The sequence below is a fragment of the Tachypleus tridentatus genome, chromosome 5 (genome assembly GCF_004210375.1).
Source record: "Tachypleus tridentatus isolate NWPU-2018 chromosome 5, ASM421037v1, whole genome shotgun sequence".
In the NCBI taxonomy this organism is placed as follows: Eukaryota; Metazoa; Arthropoda; class Merostomata; order Xiphosura; family Limulidae; genus Tachypleus; species Tachypleus tridentatus.
Window position 1 is genome coordinate 54,796,479 of NC_134829.1, and position 27,890 is coordinate 54,824,368.

Sequence of the window (27,890 nt, forward strand, 5' to 3'; positions counted from 1 at the left end):
GTCTGTGTCTCCACCTTCTTTATGATTAATCGTACACATTAATGAACTTCCTTTATCTACTTTAACATAATATTTCTTTCACTCTTAACTAAAATCTTTAACTATTACGTTTCTTAAAGATTCCTCGTATATGCACTTGTAACATTGAACACATTGTGAAACGAACATATGACCCACACTGTCGACTTGTCGTCCAGATGTATTCACACCTTCTCTTAACACGCTACAGTCTGTACTTCACGATTTAATAAAATTAAACTCTCTGTAGTTAAACGGCCTCCTCTCTTGAAAATGTTACAGTTCCCTGCTGGTACAGAGGTAAGTCTACGGATTTAGAACGCTAAAATCAGCGGTTGGATCCCCCTCGGTGGACTCAGAAGATAACTCGATGTGGCCTTGCTATAAGAAATCACACACACACTCAATATGTCAGTATTCATCGAATCAAAATTTCAACTTAGATTTGTAAGTTTAATGCAACTAACGTGAGATTCTGAATCCAGTTGACTGTGTTTGTATACGGTAATTTTCCGGCACTTTTCCCTTAACTGTGAATCATTATATTATAGTTCGTTTTATTCATCTGATGCACAGGTTGTTGTTCTTAAATACTTGACAGTTGTATCGATCTCATATAAGTGTGTTGTCTAATTCTGGATTCTAATTGTTTGTTTGTTTTTTGAATTTCGCGCAAAGTTAGGCGAGGGTTATCTGCCCCAGCCGTCCCTAATTTAGCAGTGAAAGACTAGAGGGAAGGCAGCTAGTTCTCACAACTGACTGCCACCTCTTGGGGTACTCTTTTACCAACGAATAGTGGGTTTGATCATTATATTACATCTCTCCTATGGCTGAAAGGGCGATCATGTTTGGTGTGACGGAGATTCAAACACTCGACAACAAGCCCTAACAACCTGACCATGCCGAGCCTGGTTCTATTTGTAAAACCCTATGCGTAGAATTACATACCGGGCATGTTTATTGATAAACAATCTAAGAATTCTGTAATACTGGTATTTTTATTTTTAGTAACCGGTTTTACATTCACAAGAAGTTCTTTTTTGATTTCGCGCAAAATTATTACACGAGGGCTATTTGTGCTAGCCGTCTCTAATTTAGCAGCGATACAGAAAAAGGAAGGCATTTATTCATCACCACCCACCGCTGACTCTTGGGCTACTTTCTCACCAACGAATAGTTGGATATACCGTCACTTTATAATGCCCTCACGACTGAAAGGGTGAGCATGTTTGGTGAAGGGGATTCGAACTCACGATCCTCAGATTGCAAGTTGAGCGTTTACACCACCAAGCCATGCCGCCTTCAGTTTACATCCGTTGAGATAAGTGCGCATGCACGGGCTTTAGATATTATGGTGCGCGCGCATTTTCAGAGCAGACAAAAATTTGGTGCTATCTTAATATAGTTACATAAAATAGAGTATAAACTGTATGATTATAACGCATGTATTTTATATACGTTCCCTTAAGTATTTAAGAAGTAAGTCCGATAAGAGAGGATTAGATGTAACTATAAATTGGACAGTTTTTGTGTGAAACATGTGAACGCATTAAATATTAATGAATTTACAATTTTAGACAGTTATCAGTTTACAAGTACACAAGTCAATGGTTTAATATATAATAAATGTGACAGCATGGCCAGGTGGTTAAGGCGCTCTACTTGTAATCCGAGGGTCACAGGGTCGAATCCTCATCACACCAAACATGCTCGCCCTTTCTACCGTGGGGCGTTTTAATGTTACGGTCAATTCCACCATTCGTTGATAAAATAGTACTCCAAGAGTTGACGGTGGGTGGTGATGACTAGCTGCTAAATTAGGGACGGCTAGCGCAGATACGTCCTGTAGCGTTGCGCGAAATTCAAAAACTATACAATTATTTTACGTGAATCAGCGTAAATTTGTAACTGTCTTTGTTATTCGCTGTTTACCTTTCATGCCTCGCATAGTTTCTTCTACAATACAATTTCTCCTTCCCACAATACCCTTACCTAGAAATTGCACGAGTTGCAGACACAAGCACTTCAGATTCTAGCCGTGAGAGCCACGTTGGGAGATTTTGATAAAGTATGAATGAGTAAAACTTTATAGAATAGGTTATGGCGAGATTCGTCAGGTCGATAATACACGCGCAGAACGAGTCCTCTCTCTCTATGTTATAGACAGTGAATACTTTAACGACATAGCTACTTTAGAAAATAGTTTGTTTTCTTGTCTAATTTTTCACGGGTAATCAGCACCATCCATGCTTCTCTTCCTTCAAAATGAAATCAGATCTTCGAGTACATGGTGAGTTTAAAAAAATTAATCCTGAATTAATCGTTTTCCAGAAATCCACCGTATAAATACCAGTAAATCTGATAACAATGCAACGAGAAGGAACGTGAATAATGGTTCTAAAAACAAGAGCATTCGTGATGTTGGAAGTGTAGGTTTACGGAGGTTGTTACTGTGGTTGCGGAGCAAAGTTTCGTGTCTGCTTCGTCCGTGAGAGTGAGTCTGCCGTCTTTTCGTGAACGAAAGGGTAGATAAACGAGTTGGCTGATTACGTGTACGTACAGTATCAAACAATCTCGCGAGAAATATTCGAACGGTTTTATTATCTGTGTTAAAACATGATTCAAATGCAGTTGGATTCGTTTCGAAAATAAGTAAACAATTCATCTTAATTCTAAACGTGACCGAACTCAAGACAACACACTTTCTTTATCTGAACACAATGGGGGTGACGTATGCTCGGAAAATCAAAACGCCACCCAGGATCAAGAGATAGCGTCTTGTATGTCCCCGGTCTCGTCACTAAACCCACACTTTCGTCTGTATCCACTGCTATCCATCTTATCCATTTCTAGCTGATCCGTATTTTAAACTTAATACTTTTCTCACTCCCACTGTCTCGATGGAACAAATGTAGTTTCATTTGTTTGTTTGTTTTGGAATTTTGCACAAAGCTACACGGGGGCTATCTGCGCTAGCCGTCCTTAATTTAGCAGTGTAAGACTAGAGGTAAGGCAGCTAGTCATCACCACCCACCACCAACTCTTGAGCTACTCTTTTACCAACGAATAGTGGGATTGACCGTCACATTACAACGCCCTCACGGCTGAAAGGGCGAGCACACTTGGAGTTATAGGGATTCGAACCTACGACCCTCAGATTACGAGTCTAATGCCTTAACCCACCTGGCCATGCCGGGTCATACAGTTTCATTCACCAATTTAATAATTTAGTGACATGTCTGATTTACAAATCATGGTTTAAAAATAGAACCTATTTCATCCTGCTCGTGCTGTCTTCTTTATCTTCGTCATAACCCTCGAGCAGACTATATCATAAGTGAATTGTAGCGACAGTACAAATAGGTTTCCTAGTTTTCGCGTCTCATTACGAAGACAATTAGTTACATCTTTTCTTTTTTATAAAACAAGATGTCAGAAAATTTTTTACAATGTCTTCATTTTTACAAGCTATCGTCCCCAGGGGTAACTTACTGCAACAGAAAACGTGCATCTACAACTCTTATCGAATCACCTGAATAGATAGAATCATAAGATTGCACATTGGCCTAGAGAGTCTAATGTATCTATGTACGTATGTGGCAGAAACTGTAGAGCTATATTAACTAGAACTGAACTGAGCATTTTTTCCTATTCAGTATTTGCTTCGGATGACGAACATTTACAAACATCGCGCTAAACGTTGTCATTCTTAACAGGTGTATCCTTTTCACGTGTAGTTTACAAGGCGAAATGGTTTTCTACGCTCCTGTCAACAGATTACGCTCGGGGCCATGGGCGAAAGATTTGGAGGGTGATAGCAGAGTTTTAAGACGGAGAACACGTAGGCTTTTTCCAGTACGTGTTTACCCTACAGACAGTTGCTTTTACCACTCCTTCTACTTTCTTCAGACCGCCCTCCCCAAGGTCAGTAGACGCTGTACCTTATCTTCAGACTGGCCTTTTCGTTCGGGTGGACAGAGATAGGGAAAGGTTAAAAAACAAAGTACAAGCTATGAAGATATTTCATCGGTCTTCTGACTCGTTATCAGAATGTTTAATGAACGTTCTAGAACTAATTCGTTTTACATCCACCTTCACCCTTATCAACATACAACTTTTGATTATTTTTTCATTTGTAAAATTTGACCACTAGGGTATTAAAACCAAAACTTAAATGTGTGTCGGTTTACTGAAGTTTTCTACCTTGTTATTCCTTCAAATAAAGCATGTCGTACACATTAAATTAGATTATTTTCAACGTTAATTTATATTTGAAAAAACATACATAAAGAACAATAGTACCGTAAAAATCTATAACAACTAGAAATTTTGAAATAATGTCCCACGAGGAAAAGGATTATTTTGTAACATTGTCCCCTTCTATCTTTTACTGGTCTGAATTTAATTGTAACAACAATGGAACAGTCAAATAACAAATAGGAACCTAGCGTAACATTGTCCCCTTCTGTGTTTTATAGGTCGGAATTTGATTCTAAGGGCTATGGAACAGTCAAATAACAAATAGGAACCTAGCGTAACATTGTCCCTTTCTGTGTTTTATAGGTCGCAATTTGATTCTAAGGGCTATGGAACAGTCAAATAACAAATAGGAACCTAGCGTAACATTGTCCCCTTCGGTGTTTTATAGGTCGCAATTTGATTCTAAGGGCTATGGAACAGTCAAATAACAAATAGGAACCTAGCGTAACATTGTCCCCTTCTGTGTTTTATAGGTCGCAATTTGATTCTAAGGTCTATGGAACAGTCAAATAACAAATAGGAACCTAGCGTAACATTGTCCCCTTCTGTGTTTTATAGGTCGCAATTTGATTCTAAGGGCTATGTAACAGTCAAATAACAAATAGGAACCTAGCGTAACATTGTCCCCTTCTGTGTTTTATAGGTCGCAATTTGATTCTAAGGGCTATGGAACAGTCAAATAACAAATAGGAACCTAGCGTAACATTGTCCCCTTCTGTGTTTTATAGGTCGGAATTCTAAGATAGATGAAGTAGCAAAGTAAAGAATAGTATCCGAGTAAGTGTTTTATTCTGGTTAACATTGTTCAAACTGTTTAAAATCGCATAGGTTTGAAGCTTTACGTTTTGTTTGGAGAAACTCACATCGATTTACGGTGTGTTTATATTGTAGACAAATAGAAAATTTAAAGTGTAGTATTAATATACACCTAACATATTTTAACCTGTGAGAAGCAACAGTGAAAGATGTATATTTGTTCCACTAGATGTCTCTAATTTCATCTTGTTTTTCTGACTGAATAATCATAGCATTTCTTCTTTAAACTTATTTCTATACCTATCATTTCTTCTTCGTCTTATCTTAGGCTTCATCTAAATTGATAGTTGGTGTTTTTTGTTCCAGGAGCCAGACACTGTCTGTAACGAATAAAATCCTGATTTTCTTCATGTCCACTTATCACGATTGCAGTCTACTGGCTTTTTGCTACCTGATGTTATTATTTCTCTGATTAACTTCTGTTTCTAAAAACTCTCTACTTAGCAAGTACTCTGTCTTTACCAACCTTGGGAACTCTGGACGCTAATAACACGTGGGATTATGAAAGTAAACAAATCCCATCTAGATTACTGGAAAGTCTTCGAAGGTAGACATTTCTTCTTTTAGGGCGAAGTGGCGTCACTGGAGATGATGTAATATGCCCAACCTCTTTCATTTTAATCCAAGCTTTTCAATTTGTACCTGATAAAGGATGTTTTGACTTTTCAACCTTAAAGATATAGACCTTGATTCCAAACTGTGTTTGATTTGGATGTCACGTAAAGCTTATAAAGAGTTATCTGCGCTAGCCATCTATAATTTTGAAGTGAAAGACTAGAGGGAAGGCAGCTACCCGATATCATCCGCCACCAGAACGTTGGCTAATATTTTTTTCCAATGAGAAGTGGGTTTGATTGTTATATTTTAACATCTCTACATCTGAAAGGGTAGGGATGTTCGAGGATAGGCTTCGAACCCTTGACATAGTGTGCGAAAATAACATTTAGTCTGCAACAGTTATGTCTGCGGGCTCACACCGTTACAAACCGGCTTTCGATACCCGTCGTGAGCAGAGTACAGATACCTCGTTGTGCTTAACCCCAAGCAATCAGTCAATAGTTCTCAATAATACTAACTGATAAAATGTAACCAAAAACTTCATAACTTACCTACGTAAATAAATAAGTAGTCGGATAGATAGAAAGACAAAGCCCCCCTCCAATGACACAGCGCTATATCTGTTGACTTACAACGTTAGAAACCAGGTTTCGATACCCGTGGTGGGAAGAGCACAGATAGGCTGAACTTCAAAACAAATAAAAACAAAAATAGGTAATTATACTTTAAATCTAAACGATATTGTCCAGTTGTTAAAAGACAGAAATAAAGTTTTGTATTAATTGAACTAACATCGTATCCAGTGCCCGACACTTTACCACTAACTGACATAGACCTGTATTAATTGAACTAACATCGTATCCAGTGCCCGACACTTTACCACTAACTGACATAGACCTGTATTAATTGAACTAACATCGTATCCAGTGCCCGACACTTTACCACTAACTGACATAGACCTGTATTAATTGAACTAACATCGTATCCAGTGCCCGACACTTTACCACTAACTGACATAGACCTGTATTAATTGAACTAACATCGTATCCAGTGCCCGACACTTTACCACTAACTGACATAGACCTGTATTAATTGAACTAACATCGTATCCAGTGCCCGACACTTTGCCACTAACTGACATAGACCTGTATTAATTGAACTAACATCGTATCCAGTGCCCGACACTTTACCACTAACTGACATAGACCTGTATTAATTGAACTAACATCGTATCCAGTGCCCGACACTTTACCACTAACTGACATAGACCTGTATTAATTGAACTAACATCGTATCCAGTGCCCGACACTTTACCACTAACTGACATAGACCTGTATTAATTGAACTAACATCGTATCCAGTGCCCGACACTTTACCACTAACTGACATACACCTAGTGTCCGCTTATCGCGCCAGAAAAATTAAGCAGAACGTTTGAGACTCGTTAACTTACTCGTGTATTTATAACCTCTTCCTTCATATCGGCCCGGCATGGCCAAGAGTGTTAAGGCGTGCGACTTGTAATCTGAGGGTCGCGAGTTCGCATCCCCGTCGCACCAAACATGTTCGCCATTTCAGCCGTGGGGGCGTTATAATGTGACGGTCAATCCCACTATTCGTTGGTAAAAGAGTAGCCCAAGAATTGGCGGTGGGTGGTGATGACTAGCTGCTTTCCTCTAGTCTTACACTGCTAAATTAGGGATGGCTAGCGCAGATAGTCCTCAAGTAGCTTTGTGCGAAATTCAAAAAACAAACAAACAAATCCTTCATATGTTTCGTCAATAACCTTACAATTTCGTTATATGTTTCGTTTTAAACTCTGACTTTGAAAATACGTTTCTTTAACAACCTCCAATTTTCATAGTACGTTTCGTTTTTAAATAATATAAATAATACATTTTGTTTTTAATCTCAAACTTTCATAACAAGTTTCGTTATATGTTTTGTTATCAATATCTGATTTTCATAATAAGTTTCGTTTTTAACCTCCGATATAATACACTTTGTTTTTGACCTCAAACGTTCATTACAAGTTTCGTTATTGGTCTCCGACTTTCATAACAAGTTTCGTTTCTAACCTCCGACATAATACGTTTTGTTTTTAACCTCCGACTTTCATAATATACTTCGTTATTTATCTCATAGTTTCACTGTCTCTATCACCTCTATTCTGTTGTTAAAATTAATTTTGTCATAGTTACTAAATCATTTCCTTCATACCCTGGATAGTAAATATGTCTTTTTCCTTTACGATCCATTAGTACTATATAGAGAGCCTGGCATGGCCTATCGCGTTAAGGCGTGCGCTTCGTAATCTGAGGGTCGCGGGTTCGCGCCCGAGTCGCGCCAAACATGCTCGCCCTCCCAGCCGTGGGGGCGTTATAATGTGACGGTCAATCCCACTTTTCGTTGGTAAAAGAGTAGCCCAAGAGTTGGCGGTGGGTGGTGATGACTAGCTGCCTTCCCTCTAGTCTTACACTGCTAAATTAGGGACGGCTAGCACAGATAGCCCTCGAGTAGCTTTGTGCGAAATTCCAAAAAACAAACAAGTACTATATAGGCTGAAGAAATTCCATGCACGAGTTTTTGCTTACGTTTAAAGTTAACTCATAAACTATAATGATATCCTTCTGATTATAATCTATTTTATATCGGTCTAAGATCTTCTAAGTCTGAGACAAAGAGTGTACAAAGAGTTTCGGTTTTATAATTTCCATCTGTAATTGTACACAAGCGGAAACAAGTATTTAATGAAACAAAAATGTATGAATGGATGCACATTTCGTGCACGTGTGGAAACAAGGTAGGATCGGGCATGTATAATAAAACTTCCTCTCTATAATTTCACAAGGGGGCGCTTCCAACATACTGTCCATACTTAATTTTTTATCCTATACACAGTACATCTGGTGGACTAAATTTATCAGACTTTAGGCTTAACAAACAAGGAGTAAAAGTTTCTATGAATCGAATTACTGAAAGCAATTAATCTGTCTATATTAATCTATCTGTTGTGTCCAGCGAGGGGAATAGAACCCCTGATTTTAGCGTTGTAAAGCCGAAGATAGCCGTTATAGAGAGGAAGTTTTATCACCTCACGCCCATTCCTACCTTGATTCCCTATTTTCTGGTTCACTCATTAGTACATTCACTTTTTTTGCATATTTTGTCTACTTATTAATACACTTTTTTCATACAAGGTGGCATTGTATTATGCATCATTCATTCATGGGTGTTGGCACTCTGTGTGTGTATCATCAGTATGGGTGTGCATCATAATATTGTGATGTGTGCAAATAATGGTGGGTTGTTTTGATATGTGTGCCGTACACGCGATGGCACAGTCTGTAGTGTGTAATGTTATTTGGATGACGTATTGTGAGTAGTGTTTGTGTGCATATACTAAGGGTTGATAAGATAGTTAATTAATCATTTTACGGTAACACTAGCACGTGGAACCCTTGCTATTGTTCCATTGGGTGCACTTATAACAATGATAAATCTGTTTGTTAAACAGCTAGAAGCATTCAACAGTGTCGACCAGTCAGTGAATCGAAACACTCGAGGTTTTGTAAATGTTTGCATCTTCTCCGTTAATTTTTTCAAATGGTTCTATAACTAAAGGTGTCTCTTAAGTACTTCTGAAAATGTGTTACTTTGTTGTTAAACGCGTATATGTGTGTGTTTTCTCTATAGCAAAGCCACATCAAGCTTTCTGCTGAGCCCACCGAGGGGAATCGCACCCCTGATTTTAGCGTTGTAAATCTGTAGACTTACCGCTGTACTAGCGGGGGACAAATGCGTATATAACTAAATAGTTCGTATTGCATGTATTGTTTCTTTGAAGTTAAGCACAAAGGTACACGATGGCTTATCCGTGCTCTGCCCTTCACGGGTATCGAAACCTGGTTTCTAGCGTTTAAACCCGTATCATACCGTTCCGCCACTGCATGTAATGAGTATTCTATTGTAAGAGCTACCGTGCTTATGATATCACAATTAGTGACTGCAAGAAGTTTTATTAATAATCTCATAACAATATCCACAGATAGCTCATATTGCGTTCAATATCCACAGATAGCTCATATTGCGTTCAATATCCACAGATAGCTCACTTGAAGAACTTGAAAAAAAAAGGTATAACTTAATTGTTTAAAATTTGATAAATTATCTTAGGTTTTTTCTGTAATTTAAAACTGTTGTTTAAATTTACCACAGTTCCCTTGTGGATCGGTGCTTAAAATCGAATATCGATACCTACGGTGAAAAGAGAACAGGTAGTCAGTCCACTGTGTAGCTTCGCGATTCAACATAATTTAACCAAATAGCTTACAATCAAATCACTGTGTAGGTCTCATTAAATCCTCGGTTTTTTTAAATAGACTTCAGATGAAGTAGAGCCAAATCAAAACGCAGGTCCTCGTGTGGTCGGATATACTTGTAGTCAGATTTACATTAATGAATTATAACTCAGTCAGGGAGCAGGTCCTGGTGTGGTCGGATATATTTGTAGTCAGATTTACATTAATGAATTATAACCCAGTCAGGGAGCAGGTCCTGGTGTGGTCGGATATACTTGTCGTCAGATTTACATTAATGAATTATAACCTAATCAAGGAGCAGGTCTTGGTGTGGTCGGATATACTTGTAGTTAGATTTACATTAATGAATTATAACCCAGTCAGGGAGAAGGTCCTGGTGTGGTCCGGTATACTTCTAGTTAGATTTACATGAATTAATTAGAACCGAATTAGAGAACAGGTCTTAGTGTGGTCCTGCATGTTTGTAGTTTAGATTTAGACTAATGAATTATAACCCAGTCAGGGAGCAGGTCCTGGTGTGGTCGGATATACTTGTAGGTAGATTTACATTAATGAATTATAACCTAGTCAGGGAGCAGGTCGTGGTGTGATCCTGTATATTTGCAGTTTAGATCTAGACTAATGAATTATAACCTAGTCAGAGAGCAGGTCGTGGTGTGGTCCTGTATATTTGCAGTTTAGATCTAGACTAATGAATTATAACCCAGTCAGGGAGCAGGTCCTGGTGTGGTCGGATATACTTGTAGTTAGATTTACATTAATGAATTATAACCTAGTCAGAGAGCAGGTCGTGGTGTGGTCCTGTATATCTGCAGTTTAGATCTAGATTGATGAATTATAACCTAGTCAGGGAGCAGGTCGTGGTGTGGTCCTGTATATTTGCAGTTTAAACCTAGACTAATGAATTATAACCGAGTCAGGGAGCAGGTCTTGATGTGGTCCGGTATACTTATAGTTTAGATTTAGATTTTGTATTCTCAAGGCGGCTGGTATGGGTATTAAAACTTTAAAATAAAGTACAGAACAACGTTTTGACCGTTTCGGGTCATCTTCAGGTTATCAAAGAGAGTTTGCAAACCATTTAAACCTGACCATAATTCTGATCTGATTAATAAACCTTGATGAAAACAGTTTGGTCCATTTCACCACAAACTGTGACACATTATCTGTGACAAACGATCGGGGTGCTTTAAAATATATTCACCAAACCTATTAGCAAAACGTTTACTTCTAAATATTATCTGAACAAAATAGCAAAATTTAACAGAATATTGCTGGCCATTACATTAAATAAGTGAATTTTATTGTCTTATCGTGTGTGTTCGTTTTTCGAGACATTTTTAACATTTTGAATTTTACCATAATAAGCCCGAACAAAGAAAATTAATGGATGGAGAACATGAAAATATGTATTTTCAAATCGATCTTATACCATTAACATCGATCGGAAATACTTATTTCTTTACTTGGAATTAATAATTTTTGCATTTTGTTGTTCACTGTATTTCCAAGTAAACTAATAGTCTGTAACTTGACTTAAGCAGCTGGTTGTTTGTCCGTTTTATCACACAAAGCAACTAGGCTACTTGGCGTAGATAGTCTAATTGCTTTGTTCCATAAAACGCCAAACAACCAACCACTTAAGTGGATAAACTCGAGACGTTTTAATTCAATGTGTTACATTTCATACGTTTTTGAGTAACGTGAAATGTTTTAACTCCCAGTATGTTAACATTCAAAGGATAACATGCAATGTTTTTAGTCTCAATATCTTTCCACCACCCCACGTGTTTTTAATACCCAATATTTTAATACACAGTACATTAACACCTAATGTTTTAACATGCAATGCCTGTAACTCAGCGTATTTTTAAGATAGTTACAGTGGAACTGTCTTTTTTTTTGTCTGAAACTGTTTACTTAAATTTTTGAAGAAAGTGGTAAGTTAATAGATACCTAGAGGAACAAAAACAAAATTCTTATGGTAAGTATAATTGTTAGCGATGAACATTCTGGAAACGTTGGCTATCATGCAGTTCCAGAAAATACTATCTACGTGACTGCTGTTAATTCATATGTAACCCACAGTACACGTAAGTACTAGATATTTCAGTCAGTTTCAATATCATACAGTCAATATTGTAAATTTAACCTTCATGGTAATTAGTAAGATTGAGAGTTAAAAGAATCAATGTTTTCTTGAAGAAGTTATCTTCGTTTGCTATAGCGCTTTTTGAGTTGCTTTGTACAAGTTGAAATTATGTCAGTTATAGTATTGTTGTAACGTAGGCCTACAACGAGTTACATAGTGTACAATGTGTTCGAGTTTGTGGAAATATTAATAAAAAAATTAAACAATGTTTTGCAGTTGTAACGTGGACTGGACAATGGATTATTTTAATCATATAATTTAAAAAAAAACCACCGATGAAAGAACAACAATACATACACAGAACAATAACTTAGGTTATTTTACTGGCAACTATGGACCGCACTCTCAAATATCTATTTTTCATTTGAACACGTTCTGAACTTATCCGACATTCATTACTGTTTTATAAAACATGGAACTTGCTAACAGATGGCCCGGCATGGCCAGGTGGGTTAAGGCGTTCGACTCGTAATCTGAGAGTCGCAGGTTCGAATCCCCTTTGCACCAAAAATGCTCGCCCTTTCAGCCGTGAGAATGTTATTATGTGACGGTCAATCCCACTATTCGTTGGTAAAAGAGTGGCTCAAGAGTTGGTGGTGGGTGGTGATGATTAGCTGCCTTCCCTCTAGTCTTACACTGCTAAATTAGAGATGGCCAGCGCAGATAGCCCTCGTGTAGCTTTGCGCGAAATTAAAAAAAAAAGCTAACAGATAAGTGAAATCAGTATTGTATGCTCGACTTTCACAAAAAGGATGGTAGGTATTGAGCTCACGTGTGTGTAATATTTACAAAAGATAAGTGATACATTGAAAAATAAACTAAATTATTTTAAAAAATAGTTTGGTTTACAATAAATGGATCAGTAAGTTGCTCGATTCGAGAATAATTCAAATTTATTAGGCTTAGGAATGAAAATTGGTTTAAAACATTCTTTCTTAGGTCATCTTCATATGAACACGTCGCTTCTTCTCTTTCCCCGCTGGTACAGCTGTAAGTCCACAGACATACAGCGCTAAAATCAGGGGTTTGATCAGGGGTGGATTAGCAGATAGCCTGATGTAATTTTGCTATATAAAAAACAAAACACACGCTACATCTCCTTGGTAATATGAGATTCGGATTTCCAAATTTCCGACTAATTTATTTTGTTTCTGTTTGCAACATTATAAAACCAGGAAAGAAAGGATTGTCTATAATCGTAAATAAAATTGCAACATATATTTTCACAATATATTGTTATTAGCTCACTATTTCACTGTTAACTAAGATATCAATATCTCCTGACAAAACTGTAATAGCGAAATGTTGAGCTGATAAAGTTACACTTTTAAGATACAGGTTGTAACATTGTTTATGTTTAGAGATATGTCTCATTACAAATCTCATCGTAAACTTTACTTTGGATTAAACAAAGTTAAGAAAAATGTTTATTTATCGCATAAATCGATCGTTTTAAAATCGGATAAAGCTGCCAATTCAAGTGAAACAAATTTTCCTTTAGTACTTTATGCGATTTTGTTTGAAAGGCAACGTATCAAATGCACCGTATGAAATTTTAAATTCAAGCTACATACCAGAAAACCGAGATGAATAAAATCCTATTCACAGAACTGCCAAACGTAAGCCTGCACATCCGCCCCAAGACCCCTAAAGCGTGGACTCATGTAAAACAGATTTTTAGTTTTGTGGAGAACAACAGTCTTAGTGGCTGATATCGACGGATTCCACATGAGACGTGACATTTGTTACACATATGACCTTGCAGGAAAAGTCATGGTGCACGCGCCATCACTTATTTTCCGTTTTTAATCTCGGAATCCCAAAGTAGAAATATTTATTAACGTATAAAAGTTTTAAAGGTCACAAAAATTTGTTTTTCAAATATTACTTGGATATTGATAATCCAGAAATAGAAATATTTAATAACGTGCGAAAGCTGTAAGGGTCAAAAAAGATTTTTTTTTTTTAGTATTAGTATTGGATAATTATCTTAAAGATGTATATGTCAGTACTGAATTGTAGCTTACAACTTCTAAAGACGGTTACAACAACAAAATCAAGTGTATTTCTGGTTTTATGGAACCAGATCAGGGTGTAGTACAAACATACGGTTCCAGTCCAACAGAGATTGGCGAACATAGAGGTCGCTCTAAGAGCTCCATCAGATTGTTTAACATCTGAAAATATTTGAGTTCTTCCTTGTCTTCCACCAGGCTTGTTTATTTTCATATCAGTTAACATCTTGGCTTTTGCTGACAGCGAAGGAACCACGGCTTACAATTAGCGGGAAATGGTAAGTATTAGTCTAAGGGTTTCAGACTTCAACATGTCATTGTCACTAACATGAATCTTCCCAAACCGTACCGCCAGCTGTGAACAAAATCCTTCTAGAATTATAAAAATACCATCCCGGCAACAAGATCCACACAAACGTGTTTAGTCTCTTTCCTTGGCCTGACAGATATGCTCGTTTGTCCCCCTGCCCCCTCACACACACACACACACGAGTGAGTGATGGACACACTTTGAAAGGCTGGAGAAGCTATGGTTGTCAAATTCAATACATCAGCATTGTTTTCACTTCCCTTAAACAAAAACTAGAACATTCAAGTTGTTATTCGCTCGTTGCTCAAGTATTTTGCTTTCTCGGAGTTGCCTGTCATAATACATTTTTGTTGACATGGATAAGGTTCGGTTTGTTTTGAATTTCGCGCAAAGCTACACGAGGGCTATCTGCGCCAGCCGTCCTTAATTTAGCAGTGTAAGACTAGAGTCACCACCACACACACCGCCAGCTCTTGGGCTACCCTTTTACCAACGAATAGTTGGATTGACCGTAACATTATAACGCCCCCACGGCTGAAAGGTCGAGCATGTTTCGTGGGACAAGGATTCCAACCCGGACATAGATAGAAAACGGTTCATATCCTAACTCACGCGCAACAGAATCTCTCAATTATTTAAACAGGAACGACGGAAACAACGTTATCTTAAACCATCTGTCAATACAATCACCAGAACAGAGCGTTTGTAAGGTAAAGGTATACAATCACCAAAACAGAGTGTTTGTAAGGTAAAGGCATACAATCACCAAAACAGTGTTTGTAAGATAAAGGTATATAGTCACCAGAACAGTGTTTGTAAGGTAAAGGCATACAATCACCAGAACAGAGTGTTTGTAAGGTAAAGGTATACAATCACCAGAACAGAGTGTTCGTAAGGTAAAGGCATACAATCACCAGAACAGAGTGTTCGTAAGGTAAAGGCATACAATCACCAAAACAGTGTTTGTAAGGTTATGGTATACAATCACCAAAACAGTGTGTTCGTAAGGTAAAGGTATACAATCACCAGAACAGAGTGTTTGTAAGGTAAAGGCATACAATCACCAAAACAGTGTTTGTAAGGTTATGGTATACAATCACCAAAACAGTGTGCTCGTAAGGTAAAGGTATACAATCACCAGAACAGTGTTTGTAAGGTAAAGGCATACAATCACCAGAACAGAGTGTTTGTAAGGTAAAGGTATACAATCACCAGAACAGAGTGTTTGTAAGGTAAAGGCATACAATCACCAGAACAGAGTGTTTGTAAGGTAAAGGTATACAATCACCAGAACAGAGTGTTTGTAAGGTAAAGGCATACAATCACCAGAACAGAGTGTTTGTAAGGTAAAGGCATACAATCACCAGAACAGAGTGTTTGTAAGGTAAAGGTATACAATCACCAGAACAGAGTGTTTGTAAGGTAAAGGTATACAATCACCAGAACAGAGTGTTTGTAAGGTAAAGGCATACAATCACCAGAACAGAGTGTTTGTAAGGTAAAGGCATACAATCACCAGAACAAAGTGTTTGTAAGGTAAAGGCGTTGCAGAAATCCTCGTAATGTGTTGTAATACCAAAACTGTGGATAGTATGTTGGTTTTGCCTGTTGTTGTTTTTTTCACGGTTGTGTATATACATTTGTCGTCATGGTTACGTGTGTTATTTATAAGTTACTACCTACCGTGAGTGACACATGGAGGTTGCCGATCCCGATGACTTTACCCACGGGATCGAATAGCGTTCTAAATACGTACAGCAAGTTTATAATAACTTTCCAAATTAAATGTTTATTTCATTACTTTAATATAATGAAACATTCCGACATTTTGTTCCTGTTCCGGTGAACTGATAGATAAAGAACCAATCGTGATATCGATTCAACATTGTAGGCTTCATTTCTTTTTAGAGGTGGACGGGAGTATAACCTTATGTGAGTTAATCTAAATAATACAGTCGTTACATTTTGCTTATCTATGACAAAGTTTCCTGTAGACCAAATTGAGACATTAGAGAGCGCTGATTTATTTTCATTACAAAATCAAATATCGTGCCCCTGAAGAGTTTTCCTGTTTCATTCATTTTCTTTTGAAACGCCTCCTAGTGGCACATCGGTACGCATGCAGATTTACAACGCTAGAAACCGAGTTTCGATACCCGTGGTGGAAGGGGCACAGATAGCTCATTGTGTAGATCTGTGTTTAATTACAAACAAATCGTCTTGAAATACGGTTGTGAAGAATGGATTGTAATGTAAGACATCATCAATCAATACAGTGATAACGCATCTTATAACGACGTTCTCAATACCGAGTTCCATATAAACACAGTTTGCTAAAATCGAGTGACGTCAAGAGAAACTGACAATTTTATAAAAGTAACTTCTATAAAATGCTTGTTACAAAGCATAAATACCGTGTGTCATTTCGTCACTTTATTATATGTATTCCCGTTAAGAAAGTCTTGAATATCTTTTTGTATTTTTCTGTTTGATTGTAAGAATCACAACTTTCAAAAATTCTTACTAGTTTACGCTCTCGATGGCCATTTCAAGATCTTCACTGTCAATATACCTTTTGACAAATTCTGGTAGTAACTTAATTATCTGTGATGTAAATATATCTCGTTTGACAGGCCTGGCACGGCAGAGTGGTTAAGAGCACTCGAGTCGGTTAACAAAAAATAAAAAGACCAACATTACAGAATTCTCAGACTTTATCAATAAAGATGTCCGGTATGTAATTCTACGTATATGGGTTTTACCATTAGAACGAGGCCCGGCATGGCCTGGTGGTTAGTGCGCAAGATTTGCAATCTGAGGGTTCGAATTCCTGTCACACCAAACATGCTCGCACTTTTAATCGTGTCAATCCCACTATTCGTTGGTAAAAGAGTAGCCCAAGAGTTGGCGGTGGTGACTAGCTGTTTTCCTCTAGTCTCATACTGATATATTAAGGACGGCTAGCGCAGATAGCCCTCGTGTAGCTTTACGCGAAAATTCAAAAGAAACCTTTGACAAATTATGGTGTTGACTTCATTATCTGTCTTGTTACCTTCTGTGACAAATTCCGGTGATGATTTAATGGCTCATTTTTAAAGAAGATATTAATTGATAGCTCTTTTTATTTCTGGGAAATACGTGAATGACTTCAAAACAGAATTTTACCAATTCTGACAGCTAGTATATAGTATTGATACTGGCTAATATTTAGGGCACACCTGGCATGTTAACTCAGATATGTATACAATGAAGCAAATCCGATAGAAACCTAAACAAAATAAGCTTTAAATATACATAACGGATAAATTATGTCAAACCAACGAGCGAGAACAGACAAGTTAGTGATTCAGTTTCATGATAAAAAAAGTAAAGAAAACACATGTTTTATGATATATCTTCAGGACGATATAGGTCGAAATACTGGTGATAAACTATTACTTCTTTCTGAAGTTTAAAGTCGATTTAAAAAAAGCACATCAACAATGTGAATTCTAGAAGTTCCGTATTAGCAGTGCATTAATAATCTGTTGTTATTACTACGCCCCCCCCCTAAGTGGAATAGCGGTATGTCTGCAGACATAAAATGCTACAATCCAGGTTTTGATACCCGCGGTGAGCAGAGCATAGGTATCCTATTGTATTGTTTTGTGCTCAACTACAAATAAGCAAACAATGAGGCCAGGAACGGCCAGGTGGGTTGAGGCGTTCGACTCGTAATCTGAGGGTCGTGGGTTCGAATCCCAGTCACACCAAACATGCTTGCCCTTTCAGCTGTGGGGGCGTATAATGTGACGGTCAACCCCATTATTCAGGTGAAAGAGTAGCCCAAGAGTTGGTGGTGGGCGGTGATAAACAGCATTACAATGTAAATATACTTGTGATTTCAACATCGCACGTGATTATGTCTCATTGTTAAAGGCTAAACTTTGTTCCCCAACAAATGTAATATCCTTGACAAAAGTTGTCTTAATAACTTTGTATCAAAAGGTTTTATGTTCAAAGTAGTCAAATATATATATATATATATATATATATATATATACACACACCACACTCTAATATAAATATTTCTCATATAGAAATACAACGTCTTTCATAATTATACCATTCAAAACAGTTATAATCAACGCAAAAACTAGGCCCGGCATGACCAGGTGGTTAGGGTGCTCGACTCGTAATCTGAGGGTCACGGTTTCGAATCCCCGTCGCACTAAACATGCTCGCCCTTTCAGTCGTGGGGGCGTTATAATGGCACGATCAATCTCACTGTTTGTTAGTAAAAGAGTTGGCGATGGGTGGTGATGACTCGCTGCTTTCCCTCTAGTATTACACTGCTAAGCAAGGAACGGCTAGCTCGTGTAGCTTTGTGCGAATTTTTTGGAAAAAAACAAACAAACAAGGGCAAAGCAAAAACTTTTATTAAAAGAATAAAACTCGTGCCTTTAGGGAAGTCCGTTCTGCGCATGTGCTCCACTGCCAGACAATTAAAAGTTCGGGCCAAAATTAGCTGCTTTATTATAGTTTTCTTCCGCTGACACGTTTATCCGGAGGCGAAAAAGGAATGAGGTATGTAATTCGGTCATCTGTTCATAGGGGGCGAGCACATCGTACAAATTCCATTAATTTTAAAAAATATTTTACCTGAGTTTTTTTTTCAACAATCTAATAAAGAAACTGTGTGAAGATTATGTAGGGGCGTTCCATTGACGAACACATAAAAAGTATTATATCAGCTTATAAGAGTTAATTATAGAGTGCGTCCATTATTATTAATAACAATGCGATGTACAAACCATTTTTAACTATTTCTAGACAATATTAAAATAAGCAAGGCAACACGACATAAGGTAATGACAGAGTAGTTAATTAAAAGTTGTTTATTATAAAGTACAAACCTACACGAATGACTGGCTGTCTGTGCTCTGCACACCGCGAGTATCGAAACCCGATTTCTAGCAGTATAAGTCCGCAGACATACCACTGTGTCATTCGGAAGTTTAGATAAAGATTTAATGTTTTTGAAGATTTGGTTTGAATTTCGCGAAGCTACACGAGGGCTATCTGCGCTAGCCGTCCCTAACTTAGCAGTGTAAGACTAGAGGGAAGGCAGCTAGTCATCAGTACCCACCGCCAACTCTTGAGCTACTCTTTTACCAATGAATATTAAGGATTGACCGTAACATTATAACGCCCCCACGGCTGAAAGGCCGAGCATGTTTGATATGACCGGGATTCGAGCCCGTGACCCTCAGATTACGAGTCGAGTGCTTTAACCCATCGGCCATGCCGGGCCGTTTTAGACAAAACTATATTTAAAAGAAGTGACATGTTAAAAAGCTACAACCATACTGCACTGTTAATTGTCCGTACGACGAGTTGAAAATTTTACTATCGCTGTAAAAGTTACAACAATGCTGTAATATCAGGCGTGTGACTTGAGCTAATAGTGTTGAAATAACTGTAAATTGTGCAACAGCACTTTAACATCAAGTGTGTTTATTACTCCTATTAAAATATAATCGATTCTTACAGTAATGAACTGAACAGCTGTTACCAACACATGCATTGCGCTACTGGTCCGGGCGTGGCTAAAAGGACCGTGAATCTGAGGGTTAACTGTTCGTTGCCCATTGCCGCAAAATAGCTTTCCGTACTTTAGGGTAGAGGGTGTATTATAAGAGTGACAATCCAATTCTACTCTTGGAATAGAACAATTCAAAGATGGCGGTGAGTCCTGTTCTATACTTACCTTTCTTCTAGTTTTTTACTTCTAAAAAGAAATTATTAGTGTGGAAATCCAAAATAAAAGAAATGTACTACCGTTACTTAAACTTTACGAGGCCCTGGAACAGATAAACGTTGTGTTCTTATGTTATACTCACAATTAACATCATGACCATAAAACAGTAAATTCAGTGAATGACGTCCAACGTCTGTCTGAAGTCCCGCTTGGCTTCGAGTTATTACATTTGCTTTGACTATTCAGGCGGCTACAAATCGCTGTTTAGCTAAGGTAAACTTCTATTTACGTATCATTTGAAACCTATAATTAAATGTCTGACTTCAAAGCTAATATTGTTTAAAAAGATAAGAAACTCGTCCTTTCATACATTTGCTAATTATGTCTTTCATCTCGAAATCCTTAATCAAAAGCTTTGTTAATTAAAATTCAAGTACTCCAAAGTTTTATACCGTATCAAGAACAGCCATTACCAGAACTTGCATTTGTTCGGTTAGTGAATTTTCGGGTACAGCAGAATGAGCCGTTTTTACCTAGAGATTGTAAGAATTTTCGTGAAGGCCTTTTCAAGTTCTGAAGACAAATTTAGTGGAAATGTTAAGTGTCGCCCACTCTTTCAATCAGTTAGCGAGCGCCAGATATTAAATGTTTTTATGAACTTATATAACAGTAGACTTTGTACAGGGTGTTCGGAAAGTCACTGTGCACTTGTATATTTATTAAAAGACATATCAATACAGGCCTGGATCCTTCTTATTTTGTTTCTAAACACTGCTATCAGTTGCTGGCTTGAAATAGACTGAATAGACATATGATTACAAAACTGCACAGTGACTTTCTGAACACCCTGTACAAACAAACACCTTGAAGACGTTTACGTTTTTGGTTCGGAATTCCATTTGTCGGTACTTTCTACTGTTACGAGTTATAATTTCACGATTTTTTTTTTTAAATAAGACAAAAGAACTTTCGTGTTTCAATTAAATCTCTAAAATATAAGATATAAAAATACACGGGAAAAGTTAATACCTTAATGACATCAAAGTTTGAAGGACATATAGTTTGTCCAGTATTATACAAATACGCACACACACGTATGTATACAACTATATTTGGCCAGGTGGTTAAGGTAATCGACTCGTAATCCGAGGGTCGCGGGTTCGAATCCCTGTCGTATCAGACAAGTTCGCCCTTTCGCCCATGGAGGCGTTATAATGTGACGGTCAATCGCACTATTCGTTAGTAAAATAGTAGCCCAAGCGTTGGCGGTGGGTGGTGATGACTAGCTGCTTCCCCGCTCGTCTTACACTGCTAAATTAGGGACGGCTAGCGCAGACAGCCCTCGAGCAGCTTCGCGCGAAATTCAAAACAAGAAAAAGTAAAAGTTTCGTTACATAGTGTTATTAGCATGACAACTTCAGAGTTAAAGCCAATATTAGCGCGAAATTTATCACAGTTGTTGGTGCTGCACTCTTGCGGTTTTTCAAATTCAAAAGTCTCAACCAATTGTCTTGTTACGAGTTTAATTACCACTAACGAATGCATTAAATAAAATTAATGGCCAATAGTTATTTAACAACAGCTATTTAACAATAACTATTTAACAACAACTATTTAACAACAACTATTTAACAACAACCATTTAACAACGACTATTTAACAACAGCTATTTAAATAACGCTGCAGAAAAGCTACTAATACACTCGTAATGAACACGTATTAATTTTGTATAATTCCTAATTAACGTTATGGACTTAAAACGGTTTATATTATTATACCTAAGTTAGTCTAGCCTCTGTAACAGGTTATATTATACCTAAGTTAGTCTACCCTCTGTAACAGGTTATATTATACCTAAGTTAGTCTACCCTCTGTAACAGGTTATATTATACCTAAGTTAGTCTACCCTCTGTAACAGGTTATATTATACCTAAGTTAGTCTACCCTCTGTAACAGGTTATATTATACCTAAGTTAGTCTACCCTCTGTAACAGGTTATATTATACCTAAGTTAGTCTACCCTCTGTAACAGGTTATATTATACCTAAGTTAGTCTAGCCTCTGTAACAGGCTATATTATACCTAAGTTAGTCTAGCCTCTGTAACAGGCTATATTATACCTAAGTTAGTCTTGCCTCTGAAACAGGTTATATTATACCTATGTTAGTCTAGCCTCTGCAACAGGTTATATTATACCTAAGTTAGTCTACCCTCTGTAACAGGTTATATTATACCTAAGTTATTCTACCCTCTGTAACAGGTTATATTATACCTAAGTTAGTATAGCCTCTGTAACAGGTTATATTATACCTAAGTTAGTCTACCCTCTGTAACAGGCTATATTATACCTAAGTTAGTCTAGCCTCTGTAACAGGTTATATTATACCTATGTTAGTCTAGCCTCTGCAACAGGTTATATTATACCTAAGTTAGTCTACCCTCTGTAACAGGTTATATTATACCTAAGTTAGTCTACCCTCTGTAACAGGTTATATTATACCTAAGTTATTCTACCCTCTGTAACAGGTTATATTATACCTAAGTTAGTCTAGCCTCTGTAACAGGCTATATTATACCTAAGTTAGTCTAGCCTCTGTAACAGGCTATATTATACCTAAGTTAGTCTTGCCTCTGTAACAGGTTATATTATACCTAAGTTAGTCTACCCTCTGTAACAGGTTATATTATACCTAAGTTAGTCTACCCTCTGTAACAGACTATATTATACCTAAGTTAGTCTACCCTCTGTAACAGGTTATATTATAGCTAAGTTAGTCTAGCCTCTGTAACAGGCTATATTATACCTAAGTTAGTCTAGCCTCTGTAACAGGCTATATTATACCTAAGTTAGTCTAGCCTCTGTAACAGGTTATATTATACCTAAGTTAGTCTACCCTCTGTAACAGACTATATTATACCTAAGTTAGTCTAGCCTCTGTAACAAGTTATATTATACCTAAGTAAGTCTACCCTCTGCAACAGGTTATATTATACCTAAGTTAGTCTACCCTCTGTAACAGGTTATATTATAGTTAAGTTAGTCTAGCCTCTGTAACAAGTTATATTATACCTAAGTTAGTCTAGCCTCTGTAACAGGTTATATTATACCTAAGTTAGTCTACCCTCTGTAACAGGTTATATTATACCTAAGTTAGTCTACCCTCTGTAACAGGTTATATTATACCTAAGTTAGTCTACCCTCTGTAACAGGTTATATTATACCTAAGTTAGTCTAGCCTCTGTAACAGGCTATATTATACCTAAGTTAGTCTAGCCTCTGTAACAAGTTATATTATACCTAAGTTAGTCTACCCTCTGTAACAGACTATATTATACCTAAGTTAGTCTAGCCTCTGTAACAAGTTATATTATACCTAAGTAAGTCTACCCTCTGCAACAGGTTATATTATACCTAAGTTAGTCTACCCTCTGTAACAGACTATATTATACCTAAGTTAGTCTACCCTCTGTAACAGGTTATATTATAGTTAAGTTAGTCTAGCCTCTGTAACAAGTTATATTATACCTAAGTTAGTCTAGCCTCTGTAACAGGTTATATTATACCTAAGTTAGTCTACCCTCTGTAACAGGTTATATTATACCTAAGTTAGTCTACCCTCTGTAACAGGTTATATTATACCTAAGTTAGTCTACCCTCTGTAACAGGCTATATTATACCTAAGTTAGTCTAGCCTCTGTAACAGGTTATATTATACCTAAGTTAGTCTAGCCTCTGTAACAGGCTATATTATACCTAAGTTAGTCTAGCCTCTGTAACAAGTTATATTATACCTAAGTTAGTCTAGCCTCTGTAACAGGTTATATTATACCTAACTTAGTCTACCCTCAGCAACAGGTTATATTATACCTAAGTTAGTCTACCCTCTGTAACAGACTATATTACACCTAAGTTAGTCTACCCTCTGTAACAGGTTATATTATACCTAAGTTAGTCTAGCCTCTGTAACAAGTTATATTATACCTAAGTTAGTCTAGCCTCTGTAACAGGTTATATTATTATCTAAGTTAGTCTAGCCTCTGTGACAGGTTATATTACATGGCATAACTATTTAGGTAGTCATTTCGTTGTGATACTACACCTAGTAGTTACTTAGAACCAGGCTACATATTTAACTTCATAAGCTTTAAGAACGGTTTCGTCTTGCTATGAGTTTTGAACGACACGATCCCTGATTGTGTATTTATGTTGTCCTCCTTGGTGTCAGATAAGTGTTAACAGTGTCTGATACGCCCAACCTTAGTTTCACTTTAACTTCAGTATACTACTTACGTTCATCATATGTTATTAAAATAAGTTAAAGCAACTTTTCATTTAAGACAACACTCAACTTATACACGTTGTCCTCTAACGTTATTTTGGGTGCATTTTACACTCGATTCTTACTTCTTGCTAAGCAGTGTAAAATCAAAGTTACGACATTCTGAGAAGGGAAACTTCATGTAAAACGAAGTGATGCAACGTACACCGAAATATTCAGTAACAACATGAAGCTAAAGTTATTTCTTGAGACCTTTAACACCATGATGTACAAAGAGTTAAGTTTACGGTTACGTAAAGGTTGTTTTCCTGTTTGTTTGTTTTTTTAATTTCGCGCAAAGCTACACGAGGGATATCTGTGCTAGCCGTCCCTAATTTAGCAGTGTAATAATAGAGGGAAGACAGTTAGTCATCACTACTTACCGTCAATTCTTGGGGTCTCTTTTACCAACCAATAGTGAGATTGACCGTCATATTATAACGTCCGACGGTTGAAAGCGCAAGCATATTTAGTGTTAAGGGGAATCGAACGCGCGACCCTCAGCTTACGAGTTAAGCGCACTAACCCTATCTTTGCTTTCCTGGGAACAAGAAAAACAACGCCCTAAAAAACTGCAACCAATAGCAATCCCACTCGACATCACAACTGTCAAGTGTTCGGAAAAAGTTCTAACGGATGTTCTGGTATGTTTAAATGTGGTCTCAGTGTTAAAAGACTCCGGGTATAAAGAAATTTGTCGAGATGTGTAGTATATGACAACTGAGGTAACAAGAAGCATCCCCCACCCCCCAAAAAAATCCAACAAAAGACACGTTGTCTGGAACACTGTTCTTATAGGATTCGATTAATCCTTGGTAGTTGGTAAACGTTTCAGTCACACCAGTAAAGATCCCTGACTGAAACGCTAACCAGATATTTATCGTTCCTTTAAAGCGAGTTTGACCATTTCTATTTATATGCACCTTATACTATGATATGACGTAAGTTTTTCTTTTTGCTATGTTGCAAAAGCAGTAAATTTACGAATTTACAGCGCTAAAATACGAGGTTCGAGGACACAGTGGATAACCCAATGTGGTCACGATCCAAAACAACTAATTTTTTGTTGTTGTTATTCATGGTATAGCCTGGAAGTCAGGGAGCTTCACTCGTAATCTGAGGATCGCGGGTTCCAATCCCCATCTCACCAAACATGCTCGCCCCTTTTAGCCGTGGGGTTGGTATAACGTTAGAGTCAACCCCACTATTCGTTCGTAAAAGAGCAGCCCAAGATTTGGCAGTGGATGGTGTTGACTAACTGCCTTTCATTTTCTGTATCGCTGCTAACATAGCGACGGTTAGTCTAAATAGCACTCGTGTAGCTTTCCGAGAAATTCATAACAAACTACCATGATGACTCACGGTTTGTGAAACAGATTCGAACAAGAAGTGGTTGCTTTATGTATTTTTCAAACAAATACAACGAATTGTACAAACACGTTTCAGTACTTGAGTCAAAGAACACGAGTAGATTTCCGACTTGCTTATGGAAATAATGCAAGGAAAAGTTAAAACTAATGTTTAATGATAGGGAAGGAAAGATGCGAAATGTGACAAACAATTCGTTGAAAAAAGGTGAGACACGTTTACGGAAACCCAGTTTTATAAGTACGTGTGTATTGACTTTGTAATGTTTCTCGTCTTAGAATAACCAAATATTAAAGTTAACCCCAAGAAACCGAATCCATCGAACCGAAATATTTTGTTTTACAAATTACAGAAAATACAGTTATATATATATATATATCTTGATATTTTCAAAGTTATATTACTTTTTAATACTTTTGTTTTAGAAGAAAATTAGAAAACTAAAATCACTGAAATTGTATTTCAAATCACAAATATTTAATATACAATCCTTATAGATTGTACAAACATAGAGCAGACTTGTAGGTTGAATTTTTGTTAGTTTGGTTTGGTTGTTGTCAAACACAACCTAACATAACAGGCTGTCCGTGTTCTGCCACCACAGATATCACAATCCGAATTTTAGTTGAAAACTAGAGGGCTCTTCTGTCAAATATAAACACATTATACGCATTTGTAACGTAATAGTTTAGAAACAAAATTAACAATTAACGTCACATTAATGGCACACTTCAAAACAGATCTGTTTCCAATATTCTAAATCTCAATATAGATTAATTACACTAATAAACTATAACTTGAACTGTGAGAGAAACAAGTATCTAAGAAGTTTCTTTTTTCGAACACTTGTTACAAATAAAGTGCGATAACATTCAAATAATCCAATCTTTATCAGTAAGCCATATTTACCTCAGGTTCGAACCGTCGGTCGAAATGCTCATTGAAAAAGTGTTTAAGGTTTAGTCCAGTTATTTTCCATGCACGTGTACGGTCTCTTCTCTCGATTGAACAGAACCTGACAGGAATACAAGCACTCTTAATGTACTCTAATGATCGATCTAGCTGGAAACCAAACCGAACAGGATTGTTGGATGCATTTGTGTACATTTTTCTGTTAAAGGATAGAAACAGAAGCTCTTCATTCGCACGAAAAATAAAACGAACGGGAAAAACGCGCACTCTGTCGTTTTATAATTCACATACTTATCATAATCAGTCAGCGCTAAGCTGGCGATTCTGACAGCACCAATTGTATCTGCTACATAAACCGATTCATCGGCTCATTGAACAGGACCGAGATAATGTACAAATGATATGAAACTGCCAGTCAAGGCGGCAGGAAACTGTCTCTCAGCTTTTCACGTTTTCAATCTGTTCTCAACCCGACAGAACATTCAACTCATAGTTGTCGTACGTAACTTCAGAGCTGTACAGATATGTACACATGCAAAACGTTGAAGAGGTCGGTGAACAAGGAGAGTGGAGGATCCCTTTACTTTCGGCGGTGACTCCGCATAAACATTCAAAACAACCGCTACTGTAAGATACACCATTTATCGAACACTTTGAGGCAACTTCTCCGTTCTGTCTGGTTAATTATACAGATCTGAGCACTTTCAGACAGCTACTCCATTCTGTCTATACACAGATCCAAACACTTTGAAGCAGCTACTGCATTCTGTTTGGTTAATTACACAGATCTGAACACTTTGAAGCAGCTACTGTATTCTGTTTGGTTAATTACACAGATCTGAACACTCTGAGACAGGTTCCCCATTCTTTCTAGTTAATTATACAGATCTGAACACTTTGAAGCAGCTACTGCATTCTGTTTGGTTAATTACACAGATCTGAAAACTTTGAAGCAGCTACTGCATTCTGTTTGGTTAATTACACAGATCTGAACATTCTGAGACAGGTTCCCCATTCTTTCTAGTTAATTATACAGATCTGAACACTTTGAAGCAGCTACTGCATTCTGTTTGGTTAATTACACAGATCTGAAAACTTTG

At 37.2% G+C, this 27,890-nt stretch overlaps 1 long non-coding RNA gene across 2 annotated transcripts in view; it reads right to left on the reverse strand.

Moving 5' to 3' along the window:
* The window catches only part of LOC143250300 (uncharacterized), a 136,081-nt gene extending 108,191 nt beyond the window's left edge, over window positions 1–27,890 (reverse strand). Inside the window, exon 1 of one of the 2 annotated variants that reach the window (XR_013028131.1) lies at window positions 26,788–27,890. This is a non-coding gene — a long non-coding RNA (uncharacterized LOC143250300). Of the gene's footprint in view, window positions 1–13,700; window positions 13,832–26,787 lie in introns of those variants that run through there. The other variant, XR_013028133.1, reaches the window with a different exon arrangement.